The sequence below is a fragment of the Mustela lutreola genome, chromosome 2 (assembly GCF_030435805.1).
Source record: "Mustela lutreola isolate mMusLut2 chromosome 2, mMusLut2.pri, whole genome shotgun sequence".
Classification (NCBI taxonomy): Eukaryota; Metazoa; Chordata; class Mammalia; order Carnivora; family Mustelidae; genus Mustela; species Mustela lutreola.
In genome coordinates, this window is record NC_081291.1 from 115,400,217 (window position 1) to 115,412,119 (window position 11,903).

Here is an 11,903-nt window from a genome sequence, read left to right on the forward strand (position 1 = left end):
GTTGATTTTAGCCATTCTGACTGGTGTGAGGTGATATCGCATTGTGGTTTTGATTTGTATTTCCCTGATGCCGAGTGATATGGAGCACTTTTTCATGTGTCTGTTGGCCATCTGGATGTCTTCTTTGCAGAAATGTCTGTTCATGTCCTCTGCCCATTTCTTGATTGGATTATTTGTTCTTTGGGTGTTGAGTTTGCTAAGTTCTTTATAGATTCTGGACACTAGTCCTTTATCTGATATGTCGTTTGCAAATATCTTCTCCCATTCTGTCAGTTTTCTTTTGGTTTTGTTAACTGTTTCCTTTGCTGTGCAAAAGCTTTTGATCTTGATGAAATCCCAATAGTTCATTTTTGCCCTTGCTTCCCTTGCCTTTGGCGTTGTTCCTAGGAAGATGTTGCTGCGGCTGAGGTCGAAGAGGTTGCTGCCTGTGTTCTCCTCAAGGATTTTGATGGATTCCTTTCACACATTGAGGTCCTTCATCCATTTTGAGTCTATTTTTGTGTGTGGTGTAAGGAAATGGTCCAATTTCATTTTTCTGCATGTGGCTGTCCAATTTTCCCAGCACCATTTATTGAAGAGGCTGTCTTTTTTTTTTTTTTTAAGATTTTTATTTATTTACTTGATAGAGAGAGATCACAAGTAGGCAGAGAGGCAGGCAGAGAGAGAGGGGGAAGCAGGCTCCCCGCTGAGCAGAGAGCCCGATGTGGGGCTCGATCCCAGGACCCTGGGATCATGACCTGAGCCGAAGGCAGAGGCTTAAACCACTAAGCCACCCAGGCACCCCAGAGGCTGTCTTTTTTCCATTGGACATTCTTTCCTGCTTTGTTGAAGATGAGTTGACCATAGAGTTGAGGGTCTATTTCTGGGCTCTCTATTCTGTTCCATTGATCTATGTGTCTGTTTTTGTGCCAGTACCATGCTGTCTTGATGATGACAGCTTTGTAATAGAGCTTGAAGTCCGGAATTGTGATGCCACCAACTTTGGCTTTCTTTTTCAATATCCCTTTGGCTATTTGAGGTCTTTTCTGGTTCCATATAAATTTTAGAATTATTTGTTCCATTTCTTTGAAAAAGATGGATGGTACTTTGATAGGAATTGCATTAAATGTGTAGATTGCTTTAGGTAGCATAGACATTTTCACAATATTTATTCTTCCAATCCAGGAGCATGGAACATTTTTCCATTTCTTTGTGTCTTCCTCAATTTCTTTCATGAGTACTTTATAGTTTTCTGAGTATAGATTCTGTGCCTCTTTGGTTAGGTTTATTCCTAGGTATCTTATGGTTTTGGGTGCAATTGTAAATGGGATTGACTCCTTAATTTCTCTTCCTTCTGTCTTGTTGTTGGTGTAGAGAAATGCAACTGATTTCTGAAGCACCTCCTTTCTTAACTTTCAACCACATTTTATAATTTTTTATGGAAACAATTATTATGATAAAGGGAAATTATGAGATTAAATGTCTGTCTTCCCTCTAGGTAAACGTTGTCCAGTAGAACTTTCTGAATGAGAGTAATGTTCTTTTGTGTTGTCCAATAAAGTATGTGTAACTATTGGGTACTTGAAATGTGGTTAGTGTGACAGAAGAATCAAATTATTTTATTTACATTAATTTGAATTTAACTTTAAAAAGCCACATGTGGCCAGTGGCTTCAAAACTGGATAACACAGTTCTACTCGCCCACCACAGATCCTGTGTAATAGTAGGTGATCGATACGTTTTTGTTGAAAGGCTAAATGGATGGATGGAAACAATATAAATGTTTTACATTTCCAGGCCATCTCATAATTATACATGCCTCAGAATCTAGCCTGAAAGAATAGAAGGTTTCCCAAATGTATCTTGGAGGCACCTGAAAGGGAGAGAATTCATTTCAGAGCCCAGTGAAATTGAGATATTTAATTTAATTATATAATTCAAGAATCAGGAAATGTTACCATATTACTCCCCAAAATCATACATGAAATATTTTAAAGATCACTTCTTGGCAGGATAAACCCTCTTACCAATTTATGAAAAACTTGAAACTGAGAGTTTGAATGAAAAACCTTGACCTCAGATGGGCTCTTCAACAATTACATGTTTATTTCCAGGACTGCAACCAGGAACTAGTGTGCTCTGTCTTGAGAAAGCATGGATAGAGAACTGAGTTTATCGGACAGTTGACAGTGGAGGTGGGAAGATGATTTCTAAAGGATAAGAAATGCGAGCACAAGAATAAATGATCCCAGACTTTTCATAACACCATAAATCTTAACAAAACAAAGGTTTATTTCTTGCACATGTCACAGTCTGATGTAAGTTGAAGAGCTCTCTAAGGAGGCTCTCCTCCCATGATTCGTTATTAACATTTGGCTTCCCCTCTCCTCATGGAAGGAGAGTCCAGTGTGTGGGAAGGGGCAACAGACACTTCATTACTTCAGCCTGGAAGGGATACCCTGCCTCTGCTCCTTTGCCCGGACCTAGTCATGGGGCCAACCTAGCAACAAGAATACAAAGAATACAAAGGAAATAACAGGACCTTCCAGTCCTCTGTGCCACAGTGCTTTAGGCAATAGCCAAATCTACTAGAACTACCCTTAACCACCCTTTCTAAGAACTTTGAATATAGGGACGCCCGGGTGGCTCAGTTGGTTAAGCAACTGCCTTCGGCTCAGGTCATGATCCCGGAGTACCAGGATTGAGTCCCACATCGGGCTCCCAGCTGCAGCTCCATGGGGAGTCTGCTTCTCCCTCTGACCTTCTCCCCTCTCATGCTCTCTCTCACAATCCCTCTCTCAAATAAATAAATAAAATCTTAAAAAAAAAAGAATTTTGAATATACACAAAACAGTTGCCATCATTTGCTATATTGAATGCAAAATACCTATCTTTATAATACTAACCCTCAGGAGAGAAACTCACATTAAGAAAGACAAGTGAATCGCTTCTCGGCCTTTTGGCTAAGATCAAGTGTACTATCTGTTCTTATCAGAAAGACAAGTGAGGGCGCCTGGGTGGCTCAGTAGGTTAAGCTTCTGCCTTTGGCTCAGGTCATGATCTCAGGGTCCTAGGATAGAGCCCCGCATCGAGCTCTCTGCTCAGCAGGGAGCCTGCTTCCTCCTCTCTCTCTCTCTCTCTGCCTGCCTCTCTGCCTACTTGTGATCTCTCTCTGTCAAATAAATAAAATCTTTAAAGAAAGAAAGAAAGAAAGACAAGTGAACAGCAAAGGAAATGACAGGTTCACATGTTCGCTGTGGGGACCATCATTCCCTACACATTTTGAAGCCATCTCTCTCAAAAAGTGCAGATTTTTTTTGTGTGTGAGACTTCTCCATCATAGGAAAAGATGGGGTATAATGATATGCTCTTTTGTTAAATAGGGGAAATCTGGACAAATCATCTGATCTTTGACTCAGTTGTTACTTATGAGTATCTTAAACCTCTGTTATACCTGAGTTCCACTCAATGCGCCTTCTCTTTTATGACTGAAGACAGGGAGCAAGCTCTGCCTGAGCTGCGTCATGATTTCCAGTTCCAGAGAAAACACTGCCTTGTTGAAAGCAGTTTGGCATGAGGACATTTGCAGCATTGTATTATTCCTCACAGAATTCCCCGTCATGAAATTATTCTCTGAGGGAAAGTTTTCCAGGGCGGGAAAGCAACTCAATAGAACTTTTCTTCATTTGAATACCAGAAGTCATGCTTCCTTGTTTTGTGGCTGGGATTTTATCATGAGTAAGGAAGACAGTAAGATCTTTGTCTTCAGGATTCGGATGTAATGTATTCCTGTTTACCAAAATAAACGTGCTTGCCAAGGAATCAAGACTGTGAACCAGATAAGATCTTACTGGGAATACGTCAAGAGGAATGCATGAATCTGAGTAAAAAACGGCTACTTTAATTTTTTTTTATTTTTTATTTTTTTTCTACTTCAACTCTTAACTGAGCCCTGACTCGACCTTTGCTAGACTTCCGCTAGTCAAGACCTGTGTGTACACACGACCAGAATATTAAGGAAGTTTTCTACAAATTCAAGTTACAGAAAACAGTTACACTTTCATAAGCTTGGGTTTTACAGTTTACTCTGTTAATAACATTGTCCAAACTCATCTGTGAATCTGGGAGGCCTTCTCTTCATCTCCATCCTCCAGCTGTCATTAATACTCAGCCAAACAGCCCCGCATGGAGACTTCCAAGTTTTTTGGGCTCTGACACCATTCCCCAAAATAGCCAATAGTCAGGCATTTTGCCCTGTCTATATACACATCTGCCAACATGTCTCATTTCTGGGTATAAACATTATTGTAACAAATCACTGTGACACCCCGCTGTGAACTAAAATTTTGTGTCCCCTCACCAAATTTCATTTATTATTGAAGCCTAATGACTAATGTGTTGGTATTTGGAGGTGAGGCCTTTGTGACGTGGTTGGGTAGAGCCCTAGTGAATGGAATCAGTGCCCTCATAAGAAGAGATGCAAGGGACATGATCACTCTCTCTCCACCAAGTCAGACCCAGCCAGAATATGGCCATCTGCAAACCAGGGAGAGAGTTCTCACCAGTCCTGGACTGTGTTGGCACCCTGGTCTTAGAATTCCCTGCTTCCAGAACTGGGAAATAAATTTCTATTGTGTTAGTCACCCAGTCTGTGATATTCTATTACAATAGCCCAGACGGACTAAGGAACATCCATATAATGGAAGATTATGCATCCATATAAAAATCACATTTATGGGGGCACCTGGGTGGCTCAGTCAGTTAAGTGACCAACTCTTAATTTTGGCTCAGGTCATGACCTCAGAGTGGTGAGATCAAACCCCCCTCAGTATGGAGCCCTGCTTAAGATTCTCTTTGCCCCTTCCCCCATGCTCTGGTGGTCTCTAAAATAATAATAATAATAATAATAATAATAAAATTTCACATTTACAAACTATATTTTATGACATTCAACTTATCTGAGAAAGCAGGGCAAATGCTGGATATTCTTTATGGTCCCAATTTTTTTTTTTTTACAAATATGCTGTGTACCCCAACTTTCCAATTCCTCCTATCTCTTTTAAGGGTCCGTTTCTTCCATAAAAAATACTGGAAAAGCAAAGGTTCTGTCTTAGGTCACGCCAGGTGACCCTTGCATGAGTGGAGCAGCTCGGCAGCTCGGCAACTTCTCCCAGCTTTTCCAGACCACCTGTTCCCCACCAGACTCTATGGAATACTAGCCCCATAATTCACTCCCTCCTCTCCACAAAATAAGTGGTTGATGTGAGGCAAGCCTCACCTTATTTGATTGCCCTATTCCTTTCTTGTCCCCAACCCTTCCACAAAAGACTATGATAAAGGGCTCAGGAAAACTAAGGAAATTACAACATTGTAAGAAGAGCAAACCTAAAAAAATGCTCAGCCAAAGTCCAAAAAAAGCCCCTAAAGTTAATCCCAGCACAGGAATCCCTTGCAGGAATAACTCATTCTTAGCCTGCCTCCCTTGTCCTGAAGTTCGTCCTTCTTTCAAATGCCTCCTTCTCTGCTGTAAAAATTATGCATTTTGGAAAATGCCACCGCCTAAACAAAGATTCATTCCACCCTGAGATCCATTTACCAGAAACCATATATGAGAGCAAAGTCAAGGAACTCAGAGTTCTCAAACTGTGAGGCAGTGTGTAAGGCAACCAAACAACTAGTATGTTAGCTAAGGTGTTTTGTACACACTGGGAGGCACTATTATTTCAGGAGTGATTATTGACTTGTTTACCAAACCCTTCTTGAGTGCCACCAGAATTCCTAGAATTCAACTTACGCAATAAATCAAAAAATGTTGATGGGATGCCTGGGTGGCTCAGTGGGTTAAGCCACTGTCTTCGGCTCGGGTCATGATCCCAGGGTCCTGGGATTGAGCCCCAAATCAGGCTCTCTGCCCAGCAGGGAGCCTGCTTCCTCCTCTCTCTCTGCCTGCCTCTCTGCCTGCTTGTCATCTCTCTCTGTCAAATAAATAAATAAAATCTTAAAAAAAAAATGTTGAGAACACAGATCTAGGGTGGGTTAAGCTTCTTTGTCATTTTAATGTGCATTATTTTTTATTACTAGACTTGCTGACCTTCTATTCAGAGGGACCAAGAATAGTATAAAAAGAATCAGCTAACTTTTCAACACACTTGGTTAAATTTCTTGAGAACAATGCCCACAATTCTTTCAGTATCTGAGCAAGTGAACCAATGAAAACTCAACCTGTTCTTAGGAAAGATTATAAAAGCTAACTAGAATAAAAGCTAAAACCTAACATTCATAAAAGCTAACATTCATTCCTCTAATGCAGTGTTTTATTTTAATTGCAATATACCTGACATATAACATTATATTAGTTTCCTGTGCACAGCATGATTTGCTATATGTATTTGTAGCCTAAGCTGTTTCAATGTTAAAAATGCTTTAAACAGAATTATTTTACCTCCAAACTGTATTCTAAAATATTCTGACAATTTTTGTTTAAATTATAATTTGGAGGGGTACCTGGGTGGCTCAGTGGGTTAAGCCTCTGCCTTTCGCTCAGGTCATGATCTCAGAGTCCTGGGATAGAGGCCCGCATTGGGCTGTCTGCTCAGCAGGGAAGACTGTCCCACCCCCTGCCTGCCTATTTGTGATCTCTCTCTCTCAGTCAGATAAATAAATAAATTCTTTTAAAAAATAAAAATAAATAAATAAATCTATTGGGGCACCTGGGTGCTCAGGGGGTTAAAGCCTCTGCCTTCAGCTCAGGTCATGATGTCAGGGTTCTGGGATGGAGCTCCACATCAAGTTCTCTGCTCAGCAGGGAGCCTGCTTCCCTTCCTCTCTATCTGCCTCTCTGCCCACTGGTGGTCTCTGTCCTGTAAAATAAATAAATAAAATATTTTTTTAAAAAAGAAAGCTTTAAAAAAATTATAATTTGGAGGTTACCTGTGACACTCTACCTTGTTCCCCAATACAGGAACTTAAGATATATATATATATATATATATATATATATATATATATATATATATATGCAAAAGAACTGATAGAATCAAATGTTTATTGTAACAGTCTCCAGGAACTGGAGTTAAGATTTTTTTTTATTGTTGTTGTTGTTAAACTATTTTGTACTTCCCAATTGTTTTGCAATGAAAATTCATTATCTTTGTAATCAGAAAAAAATCCAAATATATTATTAAATGTTTTGGCCACTGATAAATGACCAGCAACTTACATAAAAGCAAGTGCCTTTATATTTCATTAATAAAGAAATACCAAATGTATAATAACACTACTAACTTTTTAAAGTCTGCTGGTTCATAAAATTGAAAGAAAAAAGAGCCCAAAATTTATAAGTTGGTACTGTAACTGATAATTCTCCAGTATCATTAGATTCTGGGGTTGCATTTCCAACCAGGCCAGAGTAATGGAATTTGGAATTCTCCCTCCACCACAAGCAAGTAGACAACTGGAGGAAGCATAGGAAAAATGAATTTTGGATATTGGACAACAGGTAGTGTAGGCTTATGATCCTTGAGGAAAGGGGGAGGGAAATGAGGTAAGCCCTCCACTTGCCCAACCGTTCCACCTAGGGACAATGTCCAAGCTGTGGGACCGATGAGGGCATGCAAACTGGCCTGAGGAGAGGGAGTTTGGAGTTCTGGAAGGCTGAGGAGGCTGAATTTATGGGTAGTAATTCTTGAAAGGATAATAATGCAAGAAAGAATTCCAGAAATTTGAATAAGGATCACTTTTAATATTTCACTAAAAACCAGTCTGCACATGGTACAGTGAAATCCTACAACATCAAAAGAATGACCTCTAGAGAAAGAAAACCAAAAATTCACTGGATCCTAGAAAGATCCAGGAACTGTTCAAATCCCCACTACTCCAGGTAGATGGGCAACACAGGGCCTTTGCAAGAGACTCTAGAATGTCCAGGCTTAAGAGTGGGGGTAAATTAACTTTACAGTATAGGTTATTCTAGACCCTCCCTGGAAGATGAATCCAGAAGTAATTTAACTGCATAACAAAAACAAACAAAACACACACACACACACACACACACACAAAACACATACACACACAAACTGTTCTTTAAAGACATACGACAAAAGCCAAAGCACAATGATCTAAAATATACAATGTCCAGAATTCAACCAAGCATTGCTAGGTCTGTGAAGAAGAAGGAAAACATGACTCCTAACCAGAAGAAAAGCTACTCAACATAAAATGATGCAGACATGCTGGAGACGGTGGAACAAGAGGACAGACAAGGCCATGAAAACAGCTATTATAAATACGCTTCACATTCTCAATGATATAAAAAAAAAAACAACATAATGAGATCAGAAATGCAAAATATAAAAAACAAATGAACATCTAGAAATTGGAAAATACAATAGCTGAAATGAAAACTTTGTTGTAGGTACTTTGGCCATAAGCATCTTTGCCATAGACATTACTACAAGACTTTTCATCACATAACTAGTTGGCCATAAGACAATTTTGCAGTAAAAGATAAACATTAACTGGTTGACAGTTTGCATATTATTAAGTAAAAGAAGCCAATCTGAGAAGACTACCTACTACTGTATGATTCCAACTATATGGCATTCTAGAAATTGTGAAATTATGAAGAAGTGTAGAAAGACCAATGATTGCCAGGATTTGGAGTCAGGGGATGAGCAGGTGGAGCACAAAGGATTTTTAGGGCAGTGAAAACACTCCATGGGATACTATAGTTAATATATACCAAATGTTACATTTTTTAAAAGAACAAGAACAAATATTATTATACATTTGTCCAAACCCATAGAATGTGCAACACCAAGGGTGAGCCCTAACATAAACTATGAACCTGCATAATAATGTTGTATACATGTGGGTACATCAGTTGTAACAAATGTACCACTCTGCCAGAGGATGTTAATAATTTTGTGGTGGGGAGATCATGAGAATTCTCTGTACCTTCCTCTCGATTTTTTTTTTTTTAATGAGCAAAAGATTTGAGCAGGAACTTCACAAAGGAGTATGTATAAATACTCATTAAAGCACATTTTAAAATTTTTAACCAATCTCATTTGTCATCAGGGAAATATACATCAAAATCAACATGAAATCTCACTTCACATACACTAAAATAACTAACAGTTAAACAGACTGAAAATAATAAGTGTTGGCAAGGATGGGAAGCATCTGGAACTCTCATAGGCTGCCAGCGGAAATATAAAATAGTACTGTTACTTTGGAAAAGAGTTTGACAGCTTCTTTAAAAGTTAAATTTTCCTCTTACCATTTGGCCCGTGAATTCTACTTCGAGGTATTTACTCAAGAAAAATAGCAACATATGCCCCCCAAAAGAGCTGTACAAACTGCTCAGAGCTGATTTTTTCATAATAGCCAAATACTAGGAAAACCCCAAATGTCCATCAATGGCTAAACAAATTGTGCTCCATCCATACAATGGAATATCATGGAGCCATGAAAAACAAACTGCCAATGCATGAGGCAACATGAGTGATTGGGGTTGGGTAAGACCGTCCTAAGTCTTAACCTCACCCCTGCTTATTTACCTACGAAGCCTTCAGCTACTGTGTTCCCATGAGAATAGTTCCCTTTATAAGAAAATGTTATGTGGGAAGACTTGTGAGTGGGATGGTCCCCAAATTCTCATCAGAGTTTTTAACACTTTGCTGCTGGATAGAAGCCAGTTCTCATGTCTTTGATGGTTTTATTTACTTGAGTTCTTTTTTTGGTTTTGGTTTTGGGGGTCTTTCGAGGGATGGGACAGCATTTTTAACTCAAAATTTGATTTTCTTTTTTTAAGATTTTATTTATTCATTTTACAGAGACAGCAAGGAAGGGAATATAAGCTGGAGGAGTGGGGGAGGAAGAAACAGGCCTCCTGCTGAGCAGGGAGCCCAATGCTGGGCTCAGTCCCAGGACTCTGAGATCACAACCTAAGCTAAAGGCAGATGCTTAATGAATGAGCAACCCAGACGCCCTGAAACTTGATTTTCTATATCATAACTCGGGACTTAATATACATTGTTTCTCCAATAGTATGAACTTTACTTCAAAATAGCTTTTCACTTCATTGCTAGGCTTGGTGCTTCCAGTAATTGATAACCGTGTATCACCTTCAATTATAAGAATTATTTCTTTTTCTTGTAATTCATTCATTTAGTTTCTAAATGAAATGACACACTCTTAGCAGTCAAATCTGAATAATGCTGAGGGTTTTTTTTTTTTTTTTCTCCTTTCTTGGGGAAGGGTTAGGGAGAGGTGAGTGGATGGTGGTAGTTTGCTCTTAAAAATATGGTTTGAGAGGCAAAGGGGTGGCTCAGGTGTTGAGCACCTGCTTTTGGCACAGGTCATGATCTCCAGGTCCTGGGATTGAACTCCACATCAGGTTCCCAGCTCAGTGGGGAGCCTGGTTCTCCCTCTCCCTCTGCCTAGCCCCCTGCTTGTGCTGTCTCTCTCTCTCTCTCTCTCAAATGAATAAATAAAATCTTAAAAAAAGAAATAATAAGGTCTGGGAGGCTCTCCTGGGTGGCTCAGTCAGTTGGGCATCCAGCTGTTGATGTTGGCTCTGGTCATGATTTGGGTCCTGGGATCCAGCTCTGTGCTCATCAGGGAGTCTGCTTGAGGATTCTCTCTCTCCCTGTCCCTCTGCCCCTCCCCCTTCTTATTCTCTTTCACTCTCTCTCTCTCTCACACTCAAAAATAAATAAAACTTTTTTTTAAAATAATAAAATTTAGGCCCCTGGGTGGCTCAGTCATTTAAGCATCTGACTTCTGATTTTGGCTCAGGTCATGATCTTGGGGTTGTGAGATAGAGCCCTGCCTTAGGCTCTGAGCTAGGCGTGGAGCCTGCTTAAGATTCTCCCTCTGCCTCTGCCCCTCTACCACCCTGAACTCTAAAAACTAAAATTAAAAAGGAAAAAATAAGGTTTGTTTTTTTCCATTTATATGTGATACTTGTTTATTGTAGAATATTGTTGTATTTTCCTCTTTCCCCTCATTTTAGAAGCATTCTTTCCTGCAGATCTCCCATCAAAAGTGATTCAGAGGGGACTAACTCCATGCAAGCATTTCCCCCCACTCCTCCAGTACTAGCAACAGAAGTAGGCATGTGCTTCTTAGAACGAGGGGCCATGTGACCTAACAAGGGTAATCACACACTGCAGGGCTTTTTGTTTTTTCCTTAACTGAAATATAGTTGGCACACAATGTTTCTTTGGTTTGAGATGTCAGGCGTAGTGATTCTGTAACACTCCATTATTCTGTGCTCACTACAAGTTCACTCCCATCTGTCACCATACAACAGTACTACAATACCAACGACTCTATTCCCTACGCTGTGCCTTTCCTCCCACAATTTATTCATTCCATAACTGGAAGGCTCTCCCTCCTGCTCCCTTTTCCTCATTTTGCCCATCACCCCTTCCCTCTGGCAACCACCAGTTTGTGCTCAGGAGAGTATGACATACAGACATCAGAAGAGTCTTCCATTTTGGAATACAGAGCTATGAGAATGACAGAAGATGACATCTTTTTCAGCCATCGTCTCTGGTCTCACAGAAGAAGCCATCTGTATCAAGGAAAAACATTACTGACACACTGAAAGCCACGGGGAAGAGATGAAATGAGAGGACAATTAGACTCATCACCATGTCATTGGGGCCCCTGGATCCAGGCTGAAGTGTGCTCTACCCTTGGGATTTTTGGTTACGCAACTGATAAATGTTTATTTTTGCTCCTATTGGCTGGTGTTGGATTTCTGTTACTTGTAACAGAGAGTCAACAACAAAACAGAAAAGTATAAAAGGGGAAAAGAGGTACTGTTAATTCCACCATCAAAAAACTACTGGATTTTTGTAGTATTTTTGTGCATTTTGATGCCAATCGTTTTCTCGGCATACTAATAATCATAT

At 39.8% G+C, this 11,903-nt stretch overlaps 1 pseudogene; it reads left to right on the forward strand.

Moving 5' to 3' along the window:
• The first annotated feature begins 2,922 nt into the window (after positions 1-2,922).
• On the forward strand, positions 2,923-3,025 carry LOC131826068 (U2 spliceosomal RNA; annotated as a pseudogene).
• The last annotated feature ends 8,878 nt before the right edge of the window (positions 3,026-11,903 follow it).